The sequence below is a fragment of the Siniperca chuatsi genome, linkage group LG19, assembly GCF_020085105.1.
Source record: "Siniperca chuatsi isolate FFG_IHB_CAS linkage group LG19, ASM2008510v1, whole genome shotgun sequence".
In the NCBI taxonomy this organism is placed as follows: domain Eukaryota; kingdom Metazoa; phylum Chordata; class Actinopteri; order Centrarchiformes; family Sinipercidae; genus Siniperca; species Siniperca chuatsi.
The window spans coordinates 24424272-24447714 of record NC_058060.1 but is presented as its reverse complement, the minus strand read 5'-3'; the positions used below and the strand labels follow the sequence as shown (position 1 = coordinate 24447714).

Here is a 23443-nt window from a genome sequence, read left to right as displayed (position 1 = left end):
ATATTGCTGGGATGATTCTGCTAAACTCTAGATTAAGTCAAAACGCCAAAAGCTTGTTTTCTACAATATCCGTGCACAGCAACTAGGGGATGGTTAGGGTTTGGGAAAGATCGCGGTTACAGTTAATAAAAAGGCAAACATTAATGCTTGACGGGACGTGAACTTCTGAATGAAAGTCAGATGTGCTTCACACCCATCCACCACCCCGACGATCTACCTCCCTATAGAAGACGACTTCACACCTCACGATTTACGTGCAACAAGAATGCAATCCTAGTGTCAACCGGGCCGGTTTATATTCTCAATCTACGTTGCTATCACAAAATAATGATTTGATCAGCGCCGCAACAGCTTTATGGTATAAATGGGGGCCTTGTCTAAATGTCTCACTGACAAACAGCAAAATGGTGGTGTTCAATAGCATCTACACATTTTTTGTGACGTCTAGACTTTGTCGAGTAAAGTTTTTTTTAAGATATGCAGGTTATTTTTAAAATGATAATGTCAGCAGATGAGTGGAGCATCACGGCTCGTTTTCTCAGACGGACGGTCAGGTTTATGGCGTCCGGCGTCTCTCATAGCGTGCTGGGTAGTATCCGGCCCCGCGGCAGATTGCTTTTGCACGCTGCCTTGACTCTGCACACTCGTATGCATCCGTCTCTCTGGTTTCCTCCCTCCATCTCATGCTCGACGCGTGTTCGCCTCACCACGTCAGGCTCGCTAACGCTGCCCGCTTGTGTCATGAGCTCATGATGTAATGCTGCCTGACTCTGTGTGTGTGTGTGTGTGTCAGAGCAGATTGAGGATGACACTTGAAGCTGCTGCTGAAAACCCGTCTGTTGTGTTACTCTCTTCCTCTTCGTGTCCCCTCTCCTCTCCTTTCTATATTTTTCTTCTTGTCAACAAACCTCACGTTCAGACTCAAACCAGCAGTGAACATATCTGCTAACAGGTGTGTGTGTGTGTGTGTGTGTGTGTATCGCACTCTGATATATCTTCTTCCTCTGAGCCTCTGATCTCCATTGTTGTCCAGAAACTATTAAAACACATCAGCGAGCCGCACTGTTGCACTGGGTGACATGTTCCTTCATCACCATGAACACACAGACTGTAGTTTACTCACTAGAGCACCAAATGTGGATTCATCCGCCGCTGAAAATAGTCCCCAACAATCGCACTATTTCCTCCTGTTTGTTTGATTAAAAACTACAGCGAGCAGCTGTTTTAGGGAATTACTGAACCTTTTTAAAAAGGAAACTATATATTTGTGTTTTTAAAGATTTACGGCTTCAGTAGGAACCAATGGGCTTTGAGCTGAGAGCCACAGACAGGAAGTCAGAAAGTGTTGAGAGACGGACTAAAATGTTGGTTTGAGTCTTTTTATGGGATTTGTTGACAATAAGAAAACAATTGCATATCACCGCACATCCTTTAAGGTGAGTTATTATTGGTTTAAATCACTTTAACTCTTCTTCCTCCTCCTCCTCCTCTCCTGTGGTTTAGTTTTATCATCTTGACAACCAGTTTGATTGAAAGCTTTGCAATTATGACTTTTATAGGATACTGCGGCCTGTGACATCCTGATGGTTAGGGAGGCTCCAACTTCTTATCGCACTCGATTAATCTAATTATTTTCTCAATTAACCAATTAATTGTTAAGTCTATTAAATGTACCGTTTCCATGGAGATTTGTTTTAATAGCTTGTTTAGTCCAACCAACAGTCTAAAACCCCAATTTGTTTAATTTACAATGATATATAAAAGAGAAAAGCAGCAAATCCTCACATTTAAGTAGAAAAATAAACGATTAATTATGATTTATTTTCTGTCACTGGAATAATCAATAAATTGGTTCAGCTCTACCGACGCTCTCATCTGACTGAACGGACTGTCCTCTCTGAACTGCCTCGTTTCCCTCGAGCAAGGCGCTGAACTGTTTGTGCTGACTTGTTTACTTGGTTATGTAACCCTGTCTCTGGCCACACACACACACACACACACACACACACGGGGTGCCAGAGTTCCTCAGCATATGTTAAGCGGAGCTTCCCCATCTGTCCGCCTGCCAAAAATCTAACTCTACTCTCTTAAAGGAACAGTTCACTTTAATATGTATATTGTATTTCTGACAATCACAATGTCATTTTTTCCGTATTGGCCAATTTCACCTGCTTTTGTTTGTTTCTGTTATCACCTGAATCTGCAGCTCATGTTAGTTTTTTCCAGTGTTTCCTTGTTTTATAAGCTGGCATAGCTGATGGATGGATGGCTGACAGAGCGTACTGAACAGCGCCCCCCTCTGGCAGCAGGAAACTGAGCAACAATTTGACGCCTGGGACGATCCAGTCCGACTGAAAGCCAGTTAAAATAAGTGCTGCTTTAAAAAAATTCAGCAGCAGAAAACAGCAAGTCTTGGCATCTCGAGCAGCAGCGCCCTCAGGGGATAAAACTCGCATTATGTTATTTGCATTACCATTCAGACCCAATTCCACGAATTATGTTCATTTTGGATTGTTCTGCAGCACACACACTTTGCATCCCATACCACCAGGAGGTCAGGAAAGCCCCGCGCTTTGCCGATGATCATTTGCTTGTAGCTCTCTCGCGCAAGTACGAAAGAAAAGTGAACCTGTGTACGTTCACTTCCCAGAGACGCGTAATTGCAGCTGTAGCTTTCCAAATGTTATCGGACAAAATGAATGAAATTCTGTTTATTACAAAGAGTCTTTCCACTGTGTTTGTCACGCTCAAGAAAATGTATTCACGGTTTTACAGCCGCTCCTTTTGTAACCATTACACACACACACACACACACACACACACACACACACACACACACACACCTTTGCACAGGGTCAGTCCCTCCTGTGGGATTGTGGGTCTTTTCCCTCCCAGTGGTGCTGTACTGAGCGCACTCAGAAGAACTGAAGGCTAAACAGGAACAGATAGACCCGTGTGTGTGTGTGTGTGTGTGTGTCTGTGTGTGTGTGTGTGTCTGTGGTCTCGTCAACTTTTAAAACAAACTGACAGGTGTCAGCTGAGGTCAGCAGAGTGTGTTCATGTCTGTTTATATTTGTATAAATGTGTGTAGTCATTGGAGAATTGCAGTGAATCATTGATACTAATTAAATAAAAGTAAATTTTGATCAATGCAAACACTGATTCATTTTAAAGGGCCACTTCACCAGATTTTTTTGCCTGATTCCTGCATTTCTACCACGGGGACAGAAAGACTCCCACTGCTCTGCTGTCCGCCAGAAAACCGTCAACTTTGAGACACAATTACAGCTGAAACAATTAATCGATTAATCTTTTAGTTGACTGACAAAAATAATCAAAAATGTCAAACATTCACTGGTTCCAGCTTCTTAAATCTGAATATTCGCTGGTTTTCTTTCACTTCTACAACAGTAAACTGAATATTTTGGGGTTTTGAACTGTTGGTTCACCAAAACAAGGACATTTTTCCTATTTTCTGACGTTTTATAGAGCAAAAAATTTGTCAGTTAATCAAGAAAAATCAGCAGATTGATCCATGATGAAAATGATGGTTAGCTGCAGCCGTAGACACAATGAACGGAGCGTGTGACATTTCTGAAGGGATGTTTTGGTGTCTGGAGTTTGCTGCTTGCCAACATCAACCCTAATTTTAGCAAAAGGGGGCAGAAGAGCCTGTGTGGAGAAAGCAAATGGCTACCACCGGGGCTGATAGAAGTCCTGCTCTGGTTCACAAGCTCTCATGTGTTACCTCATAAAGGGTCTGGTCTGGTCCGGTCTGGTCTACTTTAACTGCACCAAGCCATGGAGGCTTTCACTGTCGCCTATTGATTGATTTGACATATTATCTATCACCTTAGAAAGTTTTTATGGCTAATGTGTTAGCAAACAGACCCACAGCAACATGATCGTCCCATTGCAGTGGTGTTTGTGTCCACCTGATGAACGAATTCAAGTTTTCAGCACCTAGTGGCCATTAAAGCAACTGCTGCTTTATCTCTTTCTTTCCTACGTTTCCCCCTCTTCTTCACCTTCCTCCTGTTCTCATTCATCTATGTGTGTGTGTGTGTGTGTGTGTGTGTGTGTGTGTTTCATTCTGACTGTGCCTCTCGCTGCTCGTTAGCATCAAACGGTGACACCATTCCAACACACTGCAGTATAAACACAAACGCGCACACTAAGTAAGTACGAACAGGACAGTTGCTAACGCTGCATAAAGGAGCGAGTCTGATGTCATTCGTTTCTTTGTGGGATTAACACGCACACACACACACACACACACACACACACAAGGTTTGTATGGTTCTTCTGAGAGACAGTGAAGTTTTGTATGGTTCAGCTTCATTGCCAAGTAGGTTTACACAGGAATTTGCTTTGGTATTTTGGTGCAAAACAATAAACATAGAAATATAAGAATTCTAAAGCAAGCACTGCAGGCCAAGAATCATAAATCTAAAATTGACAATAAGATATTAAAAAATATAAGAAAATAATAAAAGACTAGATGGAAATATATATTTAAACCCTATCCTCTGTCCTCCCCGTCCCTTGTAAGAGGTGTTTGGGACTCCCATCCCATGGGAGACCTTCACACTGGTTTTGTGTGTGTTTGTGCGTTCTCCGTCGCCATGGCAGCGGGGTGTTGATGAGGTCCCGTGACGGTCGACGGGGAAAGATGAGCGTGTTCCCTGACCTCACTCTCCAGAGGGACATCAAACACACAAACACACGCTTGTTGTTTCACTTGTGATTTGAAGCAGAATTGTTCAACACAGTTCTGAAAACATTGACTTGGTTTATCCCATTTTGGGTCTTATTTTTGTAGTTTTGTCTATCATTTTTATCAGTAGTAATAATAAACAACAAACTAATTGTTGACATCAAGTGAAACACAATCTAACAGGTTGGAAACAAGCCACGTGCCATCTTAGTTAACCACTTCATTTGGACAGAAAACTGAAAAGTGCACCTGAAATGCCGTACAGTAAGTACGGTAGGTCACACAGTTGATACAGGAAGTTGCTCTGTGCATTGTGATGGATGTTTAGAAATCAAATAATTACAGGTTCAGCACAATCTTTACCCTCATCTACCTCACGTTTTGTCGCGAGTTGTTCTGACTCTGTTTGAAATGTTCAGTGTAAAGCTGCGCGTGCGTCCTGCAACTGAAAACTAAACCAGCACGGCCAATTTTATTGGCTGGAGATGAGACAAGTGAAACTGTGTTACTGTCCGAATTTAGCGCCCTCCAGTGGTAGTGTTAAGAAATGACACTCAACACTGCAACGCAGGCATCACTTAGAGAGCAGCTGCTGAACATAGCGGAGCATCTAGCAGCTAAAGAGCCAGATGTTTCCCTCAGCAGCTGCTGGAGACCAAACACAGAGCTGACGGAGAGAATTTTTTTAACCCACATCAGTCCTGATCATAACAATTAAATATTAATTAATTTTCAGGATTTTAACCCTTTAATTGCCAATGTGTTTACATGATGCTACTGTAAATTGTTATGATAAAAACACAAAAAATGAAATATTTTCCATATAATAAGTGCAAACTGGACTTTTTTTAGGGGGGATTATCACAGCCTGGGATATGTCAATGATTAACAACAAAATAGATTTTTATGCATTATTATTTTTTGTGCAGTGTCAGATTTAAAAAAAAAAACTCACACCTTTGCAAAATTTCATGCCATATGCATTAACACAGCCAAAAATTGTAAAAAAATAAAAATGACAATGTAGAAAAATGTTCTAAGGGTTAAAGGGTTAAATAAGGGTTAAATTAATATGGTGATATGTCTAAAAATATGTGTGTGTTGGCTAGTTTTGACATTTTAATGCCCCCTAGTGGCCGATGGGGCTCCAGGTAATGAATCAATGAATCTTTCTTATATTTATCAATTAATTGTTTAGTCTGAGAGAGACTAAGCTAATGTTCTCATATTTCTTGTTTTGTCTGACCAACAATTCAAAATCCAAACCTTGAACTTGATATAAAAACAGAAAATAGCAGCAACTTCTCACATTGGAGAAGCTGGAACCAGAAAATGTTTCACCTTTTTTGCTCGATTAATGACTTAAACAATAAATCAACTATCAAAATAGTTAAATACATTTTCCAACAATTGACTAATAGATTAATTGACTAACTGTTTCAGCACTAGTTTGTTTTATTTGCCTTATTTCATTAATGTGACCAATAAAATGTATAATGGGAATATTAATTATTTTCCTAGAAGGAGTTGAGTGAAACCTGTTTTTGTCCATCAAGCCTTTCAGTAACTAAAACAACTTACTCACCAAACGAACTGCCAACGTCCGGTGAAGTGGCGACATCACTGCAAAAGTCCAACTGGGCAAGAACAGCATTTCTGTTGGAGGATCAGAAGAATTAGTGACAACATCAGCCATGAGGAAGGTGTAATGTTCAAGGTCAGGGCCCCTCCCCTCAGACCAGGCCTGGAAGAAGGTGCCCCCCCTCCCCCCTTTAGTGTACTTCTTTTGGTTCAGTTCCTGGATGCCTATGGGATCATGATTATGTCATTTGATCCCACGGACACTCAACAACCGAGCCGAGACAGCCTCATATTGCTGTTTGACACAACTTCAGACTACACCAAAGACTTTATGTCCCAACACATTTATTAGTTTCTGACTCTGGGGGGGAAAAAACTGTCAAAATCCCCAAAACTACTGGATCTCTTTAACCAAATCACACACTTCTATGTGATGCCCTTTTGATAACTAATGTAGTGTTGTTTCACTTCCATTCACCGAGCCTCCCCTGAAACTGTTTGGAGTAATATATAACAATAACTTTTTCCTTTAGATATTGTGTTAGCTGATTTTTGTGACGTTTTGAAAAAGTCACATGTCGCATTTGAGATGGTGGAACCAGAGAAAAATTTATTATAGTAGTCATACTGTAAATCATAGAATAAATAAAGTGTTGCACATTGTTTAACAGATTCTAATAAATAAATTCTTTGTAGTGTGTGAGGCCGAACAACAACAGCCGACCACATCAAAAGCAAACGAGTTAAAGCTGCAGTCTGCAGGCCGAGCCCAGATGGACGGCCACTTCTACAAAAAGAAAAGACAAAAAAAAACCTAGAAAGACAGAAAAGAAAGGAGGAAAGAAAGAGTTGAATGTCAAGCCCGCACTAATTGTTTCTATTTTAGAGAGCTGAGCTGCTTTCAGACTGATTTAAGGAGAGTCGGTGTAAAAGTGACCTAAAAACAAAGCAGAGAGCCGGCTGACGCTCACTGATAACACACACACACACACACACACACACACACAGATAACATTCACACACACTGACGCAAACTACCACAATTTTTGATTGTCTTTGACATTAATCATCTTAATCATTATCATTTCTTGATCATCAGCAAAATATCTAAAATAATAAAACGCACCGATAAGGAAGAAGGGTGACAAGAAGAGACACAAGACAAGAAGAAGAGAGGAAGGAGAGGAAAGAGGGGAGGAAGGAAGAAGTGTTAGGGATAAAAGAAAAGGAGGTGAGAGGCGGAGAACAGAGGTTACTCACCTGACAGAGAAACACCAGGTGGGTTGATCTTTCTGTGGGGCTCTACTGCCCCCTGCAGGAGGACCGAGGTACTGCAAGACAAGGGGGCAGGCGTTATGTGACTAAAGTGGCTCCTCACTTCCTCCTACCTGGCCTCCTAGCACCTTTCATCAGAGATATGAGAGAGCAACTACGTAAAACTTTATTTACTTCAAAACCGGGGTTAGAAAGTACTTCACAGTTGCAAAAAAAAAAAAAAGCTAAAAAAGAATCTGAATAAATATTTAAATAAGACAAGCAACAGAAGAATAAGAGCAAATCAGGGCAAGAAAGCATCAATATAATGCATTTGAGAATAGGGAAGGAACAATTACTCAGCATCTCAAATGTGTAGAAATAATAAAAAAAACACAGCGTTCTTGTTCTGGTGCTGAGTTCAAAACTGTAATTGTGATTTCTGCCTTCAAGCTTGGAGATGTGTTCGGATCCTGTGGTTGAAGCCACGTAAAGATTATTGTTAGCACTGTAGCTGACAAACAGTCTGACAACATCAGACTTTTCTAATGTAATAAAATAGAGATTTTTAAAGAGAATTCTACAGTGTTGCAGAAATAGAAATAAACAATACTGGATCTTTGCTTTGATACTAACTGTGTTTAGTACAATACTGCTGAGACCAGCACGGACTGACTCCAGCCCTCTACTGACCCCAGAGTCTCCAGTCTGCAGTGTGGACTCTCCACAAGATCAGACAGCAGCTTCAGTCCTGAATCCTGCAGCTTGTTGAAGCTCAGCTGCAGCTCTCTCAGACTTCAGAGCTGAGACCAGAGAAGCACAGCTGGTCTCTGACAAACTGTAGCGCCACAATCTGAATAAAGAATAAATGATGTAACTTTAGAAGACAATGTTCCTGCTTGAAATCATTCAGTGTTTAATAATCTGCTCAGAGCTGAAGAAGGTTGAGAAAGTAGAAGTTTAGAAAATGGAAACTCCAAACACCTGAACCCAACAGGCTGCAGGTTCAAAACTGTAAAATACAGAAAGTGAGAAAGAGCTCTCATTAATATTAATGACATCGTGCTGCTGCTTCAATAAAGACGTAGTGACTTCACCTCTTAACCTCTGCCAGCTCCACCAGTGGCTCCATCTATACAAACTCATGTCGTTCAGCCAAACAAATAAAAACCCACAGAAACTGATTTAAGATTCGACTCAAGATCCCAAAGTTTCCAAAGATGCCAAATATGTCAGAAATGTGAACAAAAGACATCTACAATATTTCTTTTAGGAATAGTGGAGTCATAAAATCAGAGCTTCTTCAGTTTAAACTCTTCAGTCAGTATAAGCATCATATAGCTTCATAAACATGTTGGAAAAAGCAAATACTGAATATATTTGTTATTGTCTGACAGTTGAAATATATAAAAATCAAGAGTGTAAGAGGTTCAGAGTGAATTATCCAGTGGAGATTTTTCTTGTTATATTCAGGTTTTAAATGTGTAGCTCAACATTGCTCTGCCAGTCAGTGGACTAAACCACTGAAGAAGAAAACAGACTTCAGCATGAAGTGGAATGTGAGGTGCAGTTACTAGCTACACCAGCAGGTGGCGAGATTCCCTCACATGAGGAACTACAGTCTGTAAGGCTGAACAGGAGTCATCATACAACAGGAGAAAACCGGCTGGCTTCTCCCAGGAGCTGAAAGACGAGGTGGAGCTTCTTTATTTATCCTAAAAGGTCCTGATTCAGTTGCAGGTTGTCAGAGATCAGCTGTGCTTCTCTGGCCTCAGCTCTGAAGTCTGAGAGACCTGCACCTGAGTCTCAACGAGCTGCAGGGTTCAGGACTGAAGCTGCTGTGTGATCCTGTGGAGAGTCCACACTGCAGACTGGAGACTCTGAGGTCAGTAGAGGGCTGGAGTCAGTCCGTGCTGGTCTCAGCAGTATTGTACTAAACACAGTTAGTATCAAAGCAAAGATCCAGTATTTCCTGTTGTTTGGGTTTACAGTTTAAACATAAATTCTTTTATTTATTTCATATCAAAGACTACATGTTTTCTATTTCTACTTTATATGTACTGGGCGTACACTGCCACAGAATAAAGTATCTGACAAAATAATTAACCTATAATCAATATTAACTGATTAGTTTATGTGATAACTGATTCTTTGAGTTAATAAATGATGTTGAGTTCACTGATTTAGTATTTTTTATACTGTTGCAACACAATGTTTCTGTTATGATTAGTCAAGCCGGGAATCAGGACCCAAACGCAGACTAGCACCCAGAGCTGGTGCCGATCAATAATTTTATTAACAAAAAATGGCTTACACTGAATAGGTGGGCAAAAGCAACTCTCCACAGGTAAGCAATCCAAAACAGAAACTCAAGTCCAGTGGTGAGCAGGTAAAATCCAAAATCCACAGACAAGACAGGGGACACAAAGAATCCAGAACTAACCGGTACCAGAGACCAGGATGCGTCACAGAGACACAACGATCTGACACAGGTGGAACCAACTGGCACAGGTGAAATCAATGAAAGCAAATCAGAGACAGGAAGCAAAACTACCAGACACAGGAGGGAGGGAGAATATTACAAAATAAAACAGGAAATAACCCAAAACCACGACAGCTTCACTCCCAGATAGTCTTCTCATTTGATGGCAATGTTGCATAAAAAACAAAACATTCACAGCTATTCAGTCAAATATTTAGGCGTTAATGGATTTTATTAACGCTGTAAACTCCTTCTCAGCTCTGCTTTGCTTCGTATTGAAAAACATGTTTTACGTTTTACATGTAGACAAAGTGACCGTGATTCAAATGAGATTTTAAAAAAACTTTATTGTCTCACAGCAGAGGGCAGAAGTTGTGTGAAACAGACTTCCTAAAAGACAAACACACTTAAAACGTGTCATAAAAACAGAACAAGGTTGTGACGCACAGTTACAGTTTCCATCCCACTGGGACCACCACCAACAAAACGTTCATATAATCATGAAGAAGGCGTGGAACTGTAACAGCCTGATTGTATTTATTGTACATTATAAAGCTTATTCAGGACAACTTTTTTGTTTTCAGGAACATTTTGGTAAATATTATCATTTTCCAGGACTTTTCCATGACAAGAAATCAGCACTGAAGTTTCCAGGTGTTCCAGGTTTTACAGGATGCATGGGAACCCTGACTGTTCATCCAAATCCCTATCATGACCTCAGTATTTCTAAATCCTTCATTAAAGCCCTCGTCTCACTTCAAGACCGATTCTTAAATATTCACCAATGTTCCTAAAACCAGAACAAATAACTGTCAGTGGGATCAGATGAGTGGTCGACTCATAAACACAAACAATATGTTCATACAGGTATATAACAGCCTATAGACACGACTATGATTCAAAAACTAATATACTAACAAAACTTTAATCAACAATATATATTAAACAGTAAAACAGGAAATTTGGGTTTTCAACCCAGAAACGTTTGATTCTGATGACTGGATGCAGCCCAGACTTTAATCTATGTTTAGATGCCAGTTCTTTTACTGTAATATATATATAAAGTAATGTATGACAATTCTGTTGTAGATATGGTTGTTCTCTATAGAAATATAATTCAATCTCTAAATATAACGGTATACTTAATGGTAAGGCTAAATTTTAACAAATTACTGATGTGTGTCACCATGAAGAACATAAAAAGAGACAAAATAACAAAATCTATGTCGTCCATTTATAATTTCTAAGAGAATCCGTCAACGGATAAACAGATAATAACAATAACATCCTGCAGTGGTGCAGAACATCAAACGTCAAAGCAGCTACACTGGAAAACCCGGCCAGTAGGTTACAGTACATTCAAAGATAAGCATTAGAAAATTAAAGAATTATTTAAAGTGGTCTGGAGGAAGCATCCCTGTCTCCTAGAAATTCTGTTTTTATAACTTATATTTTGCTGGAAAACATCATCTCTGCCTGGATTATGTTCAGCAGCGTAAATGAAGAGCTGCATTTCTGAACAGCACCGGAGATGGAGGCCTGTGGTCGGGGTGGACGGCCGACATGCAAACTTCAGGACTTTCGCATCCAGAGTCTTGCGTGTGGTTTAGGAAACAAAAATCACAGTTTCATCTGTTAATAAACAAGTTGCGTGTCGAGTCACTGCGGACTTTTTCTGTATCAAACCAAAGCCACGATCTTTCTCTAAAGTTAGTGCTTTAGTTGCCTAAACATACCCATAAAAAAGTTTAATAATGTTGTAGTCACCACAGGCAGATGTTGTATTGCAAGATCAGATATTTCAGGTGGAAAACAAATTAAACACGTTGTCACGGAACATTTTTCTGATACTGAAAGTATCAACATTTCTGCGCCTTTGCAGATACGTTGATTAACAACATTTCCTCATTCAAATACATTTCTGACAGTATTACATTTCCTTCAACATATTTGCTGTTGCAAATAAGTTTTATTTAAACTTGATTTCTAGGAGACAGGAAAATACTTTAAAGGGGTCTGGACTTAAGAATATATTGATGTAAATGTGAGGATATTTTAAAGCTCCAATGTGGAGTATTTGCATGTAAAACATATATGTAATATATATATATACAGTATGTATAAAAAACCATTTACAGGTAAATTAAAGGTCTTTTTAAACACGCTCTTTACGTGAGAACAGTCTCTGATACGCCTGCTTCCTCCCGGACCTGAAACACCCTGTACTAATTTTAAGTATTGTCTCATTTCTTTTCACAAACAAAAACGGATTTGATAGAAAATATTTATGTTAAAATCACATAAAACCTCTACACACAGGGCCTTTACGCAACTAGAAGTAATGTGGATGTAACTCCAGTTCTACCAAGGTTAACAAACTAATGTTTAATTGCCTTTCTGGCTTTGCCCTGTTTTGAGTGTCATAACTGGAACTGTAGCAACATGTGCAAAAACACACATATATCTAAGTGAAAACTAAAATAATGAGCTGCAGAAGTTCGGTTCCCCCCGACGCCTTTAAATGACCGGCTTTGTGCCGCTGAACTGGAGCAACCTTTATCACAGAAGGCAGATTATTTACAGGTGGGAGTGCTGCTGTCCGACTCGTAGAAGAGATTTCTCATCTCGTGGCTGGAATAATGAAGCTCACTTTGAAGTTCCCCATCGAGTGGCCACTCTTCAAGGATTCATTCCTCCCGACAGCATCATAACCTCTGGAAAATATGTCCATAATTCATGTATGATTGAAGAACAGCACAGCCTGGTGTAATATGAACAATGAGAGGCGAACTTACCGTAAGGTTCAGGCTGGACTCTAGAAAGTCGGAGGATATTCCTTACTGCTCGTCCTCACGCACACAAGTCTGAAATTACATTTAAAGCTCAGCGCGTGTGATATCTCGTTCACACACACACACCAATCTACCAGTTCATCACACTCAGCTTCCAGATTTATTGTGTCGCTGGGAGCTCCAGCTTTCACTATGGAGGATAATTTTACCCGGAATTAAAATCAAAAGAGAAAGTAAAGTATTATTGTATTGTACTAGCTCATAATTAAATGTTAAAAAGATAAAGGAAGCTTAAAAAGAACATTGGATATTGAAATGACACATTTAGGAATTCAGATAGCAACACCACCATTTAAAAATACTTTAACTTTACAGCGGTGGAATGTAAGTACATTTACTCAAGTACTGTATTTAAGTACAATTTTGAGGTATTCTGCTACTTTATACTTCTACTCTGCTACATTTATTTGATCAGATTAATAATACAAAGTATAATCAACAAATAAATGATGATGGTGTATGATTACACGTTAAGATAAGACTTTATTGATCCCGGGGCGATATTCACAATTTACCTGGCAGTGTATAAAGTAATTAATGTGAGCTCCACCTGCACCAGCTGCAACATTAAAGTGATGAACGCATTAATGCATCAATAACTATAATCCAGTAATATAATATTTGTTCTGAAATGGGCCATTCTGCATAATGATGCTAATACATTTGTACTTTCACTCTGGTAAAAGTTTGAATGCAGGACTTTTACCTGTAACAGAGAATTTTTACACTGTGGTGTTGTTACTTTCACTGAAATCTGCAAGTAAAAGTCCCTCTAAGGGAGCGCCCAGCCACTCGGCGGAGGAAGCCCATTTCGGCCGCTTGTATCCGCGATCTTGTCCTTTCGGTCACTACCCAAAGCTCATGACCATAGGTGAGGGCAGGGCGTGTAGATTGACCGATAAATCGAGAGCTTTGTCTTTCGACTCAGCTCCTTCTTTACCACAACGGTCCGATACAGCGCCCGCATCACTGCAGGCGCTGCACCGATCCGCCTGTCAATCTCACGCTCCATCCGTCCCTCACTCGTGAACAAGACCCCAAGATACTTAAACTCCTCCACTTGGGGCAAGGACTCCCCACCCACGCGAAGAGAGCAAACCACCTTTTTCCGGTCAAGAACCATGGCCTCAGATTTGGAAGAGCTGATTCTCATCCCAGCTGCTTCACACTCGGCTGCAAACCGTCCCAGTGCATGCTGCAGGTCCCGGTTTGAAGAAGCCATCAGAACGACATCATCTGCAAACAGCAGAGATGAGATCCTGTGGTTCCCAAACCGGACACCCTCCGGCCCCTGACTGCGCCTAGAAATTCTGTCCATATAAATTATGAACAGAACCGGTGACAAAGGGCAGCCCTGGCGGAGTCCAACATGTACCGGGAACAGGTCTGACTTACTGCCGGCAATGCGAACACAGCTCCTGCTCCGGTTATACAGGGACCGGACAGCCCTTAGCAAAGGGCCCCGGACCCCATACTCCCAGAGCACTCCCCACAAAGCGCCCCGGGGCACACGGTCGAATGCCTTCTCCAGATCCACAAAGCACATGTGGACTGGTTGGGCAAACTCCCATGAACCCTCGAGCACCCGATGGAGAGTATAGAGCTGGTCCAGTGTTCCACGACCGGGACGAAAACCACTCTGCTCCTCCTGAATCCGAGGTTCGACTATCGGACCAATTCTCCTCTCCAGTACCCTGGAATAGACCTTACCGGGGAGGCTGAGAAGTGTGATCCCTCTGTGATTGGAACACACCCTCCGGTCCCCCTTCTTATACAGAGGGACCACCACCCCGGTCTGCCAGTCCAGAGGCACTGTCCCAGACCGCCACGCGATGTTGCAGAGACGTGTCAGCCAAGACAGTCCCACAACATCCAGAGACTTAAGATACTCAGGACGGATCTCATCCACCCCTGAAGCCTTGCCACCAAGGAGCTTGCCAACAACCTCAGTGACTTCGGCCAGGGTGATGGATGAGTCCGCCTCCGGTCCCCAGCCTCCGCTTCCTCTTCGGAAGACGTGACAGCGGGATTGAGGAGATCCTCAAAGTATTCCTTCCACCGTCCGACAACATCCCCAGTCGAGGTCAACAGCTCTCCACCCGCACCGTACAAGGTGTTGGTGAAGCACTGCTTCCCCCTCCTGAGCCGTCGGACGGTTTGCCAGAATTTCTTTGAGGCCGACCGATAGTCCTCCTCCATGGCCTCTCCGAACCTCTCCCAGTCCTGAGTTTTTGCCTCTGTGACCGCACCTGCTGCTGCAGCACGCTTAGCCTGCCGGTACCTGTCAGCTGCCTCGGGAGTCCCACGAGCCAACAAGGCCCGATAGGACTCCTTCTTCAGCCTGACGGCATCCCATACTTCCGGCGTCCACCACCGTGTTCGGGATTGCCGCGCGACAGGCACCAGAAACCTTGCGACCACAGCTACGAGCCGCCGCATCGACAATGGAGGTGGAAAACATGGTCCACTCTCGGACTCAATGTCCCCAACCTCCCCGGGATCTGGGAGAAGCTCTCCCGGAGGTGTGAGTTGTAGACCCTGCTGACAGAGGGCTCCGCCAGACGTTCCCAGCAGACCCTCACGATACGCTTGGGCCTGCCAAGTCTGTCCGGCTTCCTCCCCGCCAGCGGATCCAACTCACCACCAGGTGGTGATCGGTTGACAGCTCCGCCCCTCTCTTCACCCGAGTGTCCAAGACACGCGGCGGAGAATCAGATGATACGACAACAAAGTCGATCATCGACCTCCGGCCTAAAGTGTCCTGGTGCCACGTGCACTGATGGACACCCTTGTGCTTGAACATGGTGTTAGTTATGGACAAACTGTAACTAGCACAGAAGTCCAACAACTGAACACCGCTCGGGTTCAGATCAGGGGCCGTTCCTTCCGATTACCCCTCTCCAGGTGTCACTGTCGTTTGCCCACGTGGGCGTTGAAGTCCCCAGTAGAACAACGGAGTCCCCGGGTGGTGCACTGTCTAGTACCCCTCCCAGGGACTCCAAGAAGGCCTGGTACTCTGCACTGCTGTTCGGCCCGTAGGCCGCCACAACAGTGAGAGACCTGTCCCCACCCGGAGGCGGAGGGACGCGACCCTCTCGTTCACTGGGGTAAACTCCAACACGTGGCGGCTGAGCTGTGGGGCTATGAGCAGGCCCACACCAGCCCGCCGCCTCCCCCGCCGGCAACGCCAGAGAAATGGGCGTCCAGCCCCTCTCGAGGAGACGGGTTCCAGAGCCCAGGCTGTGCGTGGAGGCGAGGCCGACTATATCTGGCCGGTAACGCTCAACCTCCCGCACAAGCTCAGGCTCCTTCCCCCCCAGCGGTGACATTCCATGTCCCTAGAGCCAGTTTCTGTGTCCGGAGATCTGGTCGCCGGCCCCTGCCTTCGACTGCCGCCCAGATCTCTCTGCACCGCCCCTTCACGGATCCTCCTGCGGGTGGTGGGTCCACGGGAGGACGGCCCCACGTCGCTCCTTCGGGCTGTGCCCGGCCGGGCCCCGTGGGGGAAAGGCCCGGCCACCAGGCGCTCGCCGTCGGGCACCCACCCCAGGCCTGGCTCCAGGGTGGGGCCCGGTAGCGCCAATCCGGGCGACGTAACTGGCCTTGATTTTAAGTAATCCATAAGGGGCTTCTGAACCGCTCTTGGTCTGACCCGTCACCCTGGACCTGTTTGCCATGGGTGACCCTACCAGGGGTATACAGCCCCAGGCAACATAGCTCCCAGGGTCATTCGGGTACTCAAACCCCTCCACCACGTTAAGGTGGCGGTTCAAGGAGGGGCAAGTAAAAGTCCTGAAATCAAAATCTTTATCTTTATTTTTTATTTGTATAGAGTACAGGAGCATTATCAGCAAAATGTACTTAAAGTGTTGCGTACTTTAAAAGTACTTTTTGGGCGCTATCAGTGTTATATTGTAATATATTATATTAATTTAGTATTTTTTGCTGATGCATTTATATGTACACAGCATTTTAATGTTGTAGCTGGTAGAGAAAGAGCTCATTTTAACGATGTTAGAAACTGTTCAATTTATCTTTAACAAGTAAAAGTCCTGAAATCAAAATCTTTATCTTTATTTTTTATTTGTATAGAGTACAGGAGCATTATCAGCAAAATGTACTTAAAGTGTTGCGTACTTTAAAAGTACTTTTTGGGCGCTATCAGTGTTATATTGTAATATATTATATTAATTTAGTATTTTTTGCTGATGCATTTATATGTACACAGAATTTTAATGTTGTAGCTGGTCGAGAAAGAGCTCATTTTAACGATGTTAGAAACTGTTCAATTTATCTTTAACAATGCGTCATATTTCATAACGATTATATGTTTTGTACTTAAAAACTTAATTTTGTAAAGTAACTATAACTGTCTCATACATGTAAATGTAGTGAAATAAAAAGTATTATACTGTGGAACATAGTGAAGTAGAAGTATTAAGTATCATAAAATAGAAATACTCAAGTAAAGTACCAGTATGTTAAAACTGCACTTACAGTAAGTACAGTAGTTGAGTAAATGCTGGCAGACTAATTAACACGTTAAATCTCATTTGTTGAGGTTTTCATGGGGGTTATGTACTTTGTTACTGCTCCCAGACAAGAAATAGCCCGAGCATAACCTCCTGTAACATATGGCAAACTGCCATTTTCAAAACTTTGGGTTTTTCTTGGTGAACAACAGCGGAGACGCTGTGCGGATGGATAAACTGTTGCTGTTGTTGTTGTAACTCTTGGCTAGCTGTTTCCCCCTGCTTCCAGTCTTTACGCTAAGCTAAGCTAATCGCCTCCTTACTCTAGCTTTATATTTAACACAGCATTTGAATGATCTCGATCCTCTTACTTTGCGACTGAAGGTTCCAAGTTGAAATCGATCAGCTCTGATTGATTCTGTTTCATCAGCAGATAGATGGCTGTTGGAAACTCCACTCTGCTGATCTGTTTGTCATCACTGAAAGACAGTTTAAAGTAACCAGAACTTTTTCTGACAAAGTGAAATATAGTGTAACAGAGAAGAGTCGTAAAGTCAGGGTAGTGACTCAGTCGTGTCAGTCATACCACCATAAGCTACTGGTCATCCCAGACCAAGTACGGCTGCAGCAGCAACACTCCCGAGCGTACTGAACTGATCCAGGGAGCGTTCATCGCTTAAGGGTTTAACTTTTTATTTGTAAGAGGAAGAATGAGCTGTTTCTCCATTCATAAGTGATATAGTGTCACATTAAAGATATAATATACAGAACATGGCACAATACTGACTGAATGAAGCAGCACACTTCAAACAAATAACCTGAAGTCAATTGCAGATTTGCTTTAAGTTAACAGGTGACCTAATGCATTAACACTGCATGAACTGCACATTAAAATCAGGCCTCACACAGGTTGTTAATCAAAAGAAAAGATTAAAATTAAATGTTTAGGTGCACAATCTCTGTAGCTGACTTAGGTTTTGAAAAACGAGCCCCCCCGTGTAGATGTAAAGTGTAAATAATGAATCTCACTCTGCAGGCCGGAGGTGACGGCTGCCTCCGGAGCAGCAGGAGGCTGCAGACTCTGCTGTCTGCTCGTCCTCAGAGTCATCAAAGAGCCTCATTTTGAGTCTCGCACCAACAAACCACCTGAATGAGACACAACACAAACAAACCAGCGGTGAAAGAAGTCGTTTTACTATTATATATCATGTTACTGGATTATTATTTCTGATGCATTCATGTGTAAGCAGCATCTTAATGTTGGGTAGTTGAATCTATAACAAGGCATCATAGTTTATGAGATCATCGTATGTTTTGTGTGTAAAATCTTAAACCGCAAAGCAACTAAAATCTGAAACCAGAAAATGGAAGTAAAGAACAAGTACCTCAAATTTGTGCCGATATTTAAAACAACTCAGTATTGCACGTCCATAAAGGAGGAGGACTTGCGAGAAACGGATTTTAAAAAAGTGTCGAAATATGTATTTGTATTGGCTCATTGCAGCACATTAGATGCATGTCACTTTATATTGATTTATATAATGACAACCAGCCAGCAGCTCTACAGCACAGTAATCTCACACAGCAGTGAACGTCACAGACACGGGTTTGGCACCAAGTCAAACCGCCTGTTATTGCACTTAATTTGTGCAATTTTCAGGCAAATACAAAGCAAACGAGTAACAGTCAGTGCGTGGTGTTTCTCCTCTGAGAAAATAACGTGAATCTTTGTACAAAAACTGCCTACTAGCTGCTTTATGAGCACTTTCAGTGACCTAGTTTGGTGTATTTATCAGTACTCTTGACTGTCAAAATGTGGCTCTGTGCTAATGTCGAAAATAAAACAGCCACTAAAACTACTTTTTAAAGACTCTGAGGTGACGTCATGTGTTATTTTTGTCTTTTTTTTTAAATCTTTTATTTAAGCCTTTGTTCCAGGAGAGAAAACGTCATTACCTGTTTGCCTTTGCCTCCAAATACGGATCAGTAATCAATGCCAAGTTTTCAAAAACAGCCTTTTTCTCTGTAGTTGATGATTCAGAGGTTCGAGTTGAGAGTAGCTGCATGTAGATCGATCCCTCTTTAAAAACAATTGGTTTAACACACACTGCAGATAGAAACGTCTCCGGAGCTTCGGAGACATTTGTTGTTACTCTTGTTCACTGCTGTACTTCGAACTTTGGCCTCCACCATCTAAATATAAAGTCAGAGGACATTTATTTCCTCTGGCAGGGTGTCGTCATATAAACACTCCCCATTGCAACACATTAACCAAGTGCAGTGAGATTAACTCACAAAGGATTCAAGGAAGTTTCATATTACACGGAGCCGAGGACAGATTGTTTATCCCTTTTAAAGACTCGCTCAGGTTGAAACTGGAGGAAGCAGTTTGTTGTTCACTGAACACAACATGCCAAATCTGAGTCTCCAGGCTTTTAGGGGACGTTTTAATGCCTTCAGCTGGTTTTTAATGGGAATAAAAAAAAAAAGAGGCCACGTCACACCTGTCCTATCTTCATTACATTGACTTCCTACACTTTACAGAATTGATTTTAAATTTGTATTACTTACATTTAAGGCACAACTCGGATCTGTTAACGCCCTATGAGCCTGATCGTGGTCTTAGATCCTCTAATCAGCTGAACAACCAGAGGGGGGTCAGGCCCCCAAACTCAGCACTTTAACTGCAGACATCCCTGTCAACTTTTAAACACATTTAATGGCTCGTTTTTAGGACGGCCTTACTGTAACGCTGCACTGTGTACTGTAGTTATGTGCTGTACATTCACGTGTGTTTTCGTTCTTTGTTTCATTACTATGTTTGTTTTTGCAACGTGTCACTGATGTTCACTGATAAAGTGTTGTATTTAATTTGATTTGCCTACAATGTTTGCGATACGATATCCACTTGTAGGAAGTGAACTCCTGTGATGCTGTGATGATAGTTTTACTGGCTGTATTGCAAACGCATCGCATGCATGAATTAGTTTAGAAAGAAAATCACATCAAAAAAATATAATAAAACTTGCCCAAGGACCATGATGCAACAGGTGCAGCAGCTTCTCACAAAATGAATTAAATTAATTAATCAATTTATGTGTGAATTGTGTCAAACAGTATCATTGAAATAAAATGGAAACATCGCTGATTAATGCATTTTTTGAACTTTTAAGCCTTAAAACACAACAGAAACAAATGCCCATCTAGTAGGTTTCCTCTGGCGACAGGACTGTGTGTGCCCTCCATCCTCTCCAACCATCCACAATAATGTAGAACAAACATTTCCACTTGATGTAAACCAGCGAGCAATTACGTTTCCCTCAACACAGAACTGGAAGAGCACATATAAATGTAATTTCTAGCAGACGGGGTTGCTGATCTAATACTGCAGGACAAGCCGAAGTTGATATTGTACTTTAGTGATTCAGATTCCTTTAGAAATGTGCAATTAATTACATTTTCAAAAACCAGCAGACATGCAGTGAATCTGGGGCTGCTGGGGCCCTCGGGGTGGTTTTTGGTCGCCTGGCTGGTAATCCAGCCTTGGTGCCGTCTTAACAACAAGCATTTACTTCAAAAGACACACTTGTGATCTTTCTCTCATCTAAACAAACACACAGAACAGCACTGGTTTCCACACTCACCCTCTGCTTCCTCCGTCATCGCACAGCGAAATCAGACTGTCGTGTCCTCGGTATTTCGTTCTTTACAGCTCGAATGGAAAAAAACTGGTTCTTCTCCTGCAGAGGGAAGAATTTCAGTCTGATTGGAGAAAAGCCAAGTCTCCTCCTTATTAAACGCAATTGTTAGAACAATTTCTGGGTTGCCAGGTTGTGACAAATCTTAAATTCAACAGGACGACAGCTGCTGAACATGTGGATCAAAACCCATTAAATAAAAGCTTATTAACATGAACAATGGCAGGCTTCATGAGCCCACAAACCTTTATTAATGACATTTATACATTTATAACCGCAGACCCGTTTGCCCGTCATAAAGTGAGAGAATCTTTTTATAATAACAGTGGATGAATCACTTTCTAATGAGCCATAATGTCCGCAGTTATAAATGTTAGTAGGTCATTCATAAAGGCCTGTGTGCTCCTGCAGTCTGCAGTAAATGTTAATAACAATTAGCCAACAAACAAAGTTGATGATAAAGTTTGGTTCAGATGTTCTGCGTCTGTTTACCAGAAAGTCAAACTGGCTTCCTGATCAATTAAAGGAACTGTTTGACATTTTTTGGGAAAACAGAGTCAGAACATGGTTAGCCTAGCTTAGCATAAAGACAGGAAGTAAGGGGAAACAGCTAGCCTGGGTCTGTCCAAAGTTCAGTTCAAAAATACACCTATCAGCACATTATATCTTGTTTGTTTAATAATTTAGCGCCACCATGAGGTTGACATTTGTGGTTTTGAGTAAAATGTTAAAAAAAAAAAAAAAAAACTGGATGAATTTGGTTCGGACATTCATGTTTCCCTCAGGATGAATGACCCATAACCATCATCAGGTCAAAGTTTTAATTTGTCCAATATTTCGGTTTATGACCAAAAACCTGCAGAACCGATGACATTCCCATCAGCCTCGGCTGCACTTTGTGTTTACTGCTATAATTAGAAAATATTAGCATGCTAACACGCTAAATTAAGATGGTGAACATAGTAAACAATATACCTGCTAAACATCAGCATGTTTGTATTGTCATTGTGAGCATGTTAGCATGATGATGTTAGCATTTAGCTCAAAGCATCGCCCTGCCTGAGTGCAGCCTCACAGAGCTGCTAGCGTGGCTGTAGACTCTTATTACATTTCTGTTTGTGTACACATTAAACAAACAAGACACAGCATGTTCAGCAGTGAGCTTCAGAGGTGCTGGAAGGTGTATTTTTGAACTTTGAACAGAGCCAGGCTAGCCGTTTCCCCCTGCTTCCTGTCTTTATGCTAAGCTAACGGCCGCCTGTCTCCAGTTCCGTACTTAACACACAGACATGAGAGTGATTTTCTCATCTCATTCTTAGCAAGTAAGGAAAGAAGCACATTTCCCAAAGTGCTGAACTATTCCTTCAAAGAGATCAAAAGATGAACAAAGTTATGCTGGAGGAGGATTTACACCAGAAAAATGGATTTATTACAACTCAAAAGTTGCACTAATTTGTTTGCTTATTACCAATCTATAAAGCAGAAATAAATGATTTATTAACATGAATTAATTTACTAGTTACAACTTCTAAACCCTTTCGTATGCTTGAAGTGATAACCGTTTCTTTTCAGCTAAGATGACACTGTGCATGTGCAGGGTAAAATGCATTAAACTGGATTAACCTGGCGTCTATCAGACCTTCGAGTCACAACTATTCAGTGACATGTTCTTCAATCTGTAAACTTGGAACACGTTGTTTATCTTGCACAACATACTTGCATATCTCTCATGCATTCGGAGCTGCTGTCACTAAGATCAGATGAGAACAGAAAGTGCTCTAAAGGTCAATCGGGGCAAACAAGCCGGGAAACGTTTAGTCAGCGAAACAATACGACAGCATGAAAAACCTGAAGCTTGTGGAACTGGATATAACACGACGTCACACTGTGGAAACAAGACACCTTTAATATGCTGCTTACATCAGGTGTAACATTTGAGAAAAATCCAGAAATAAGCATCTTCCTGAACCTGAAGATAATAAAAAAACCTGCTTGTTTGTTGTTTACATTTACAGTATTTATTTCATTCATTTGAACCTTTGTTGAGCCAGGAAGTCTCTTGACTTCCAAGAAAGGACTTGAGGGATGAAAGAGAGACGCTCGACTATTTAAAGCAGTAATTTTCTTCTTGAAACACGTTGAATGTGAATGTTTTCAGCCTGACATGAAGGCAGCGTTTCCAAATTAATTTGTCTTGAAGGCAAAGTCCAGAACAGACTGAAGATCATCCTTTCAGATCAGTGCTGCTCAACCTTTTTTTTTTTTTTTTCTTATGAGCCTTAAAACCGAAACACTGTCACATGTTGCATAAGTCAACGAGAGGATTTGAAATGTTTAAATGCCTCCTAAACACACATTATTCAGAGTTGCATTTTCTTAAATCGTTT

At 41.8% G+C, this 23443-nt stretch overlaps 1 long non-coding RNA gene across 2 annotated transcripts; it reads right to left on the bottom strand.

Annotated features, from left to right (window-relative positions):
* Positions 1 to 10361: 10361 nt before the first annotated feature.
* Positions 10362 to 21611, bottom strand: LOC122866444. 2 transcript variants are annotated; one of them, XR_006375706.1, is made up of 5 exons: positions 21003 to 21611; positions 18388 to 18504; positions 17730 to 17837; positions 12830 to 12898; positions 10362 to 12748 (listed from the first exon to the last, which is right to left on the bottom strand). It is a non-coding gene; the product is annotated as an uncharacterized LOC122866444 (long non-coding RNA). The 2 variants fall into 2 exon arrangements; XR_006375707.1 differs by lacking the exon at positions 21003 to 21611 and adding an exon at positions 19315 to 19339.
* Between the last annotated feature and the right edge of the window lie 1832 nt (positions 21612 to 23443).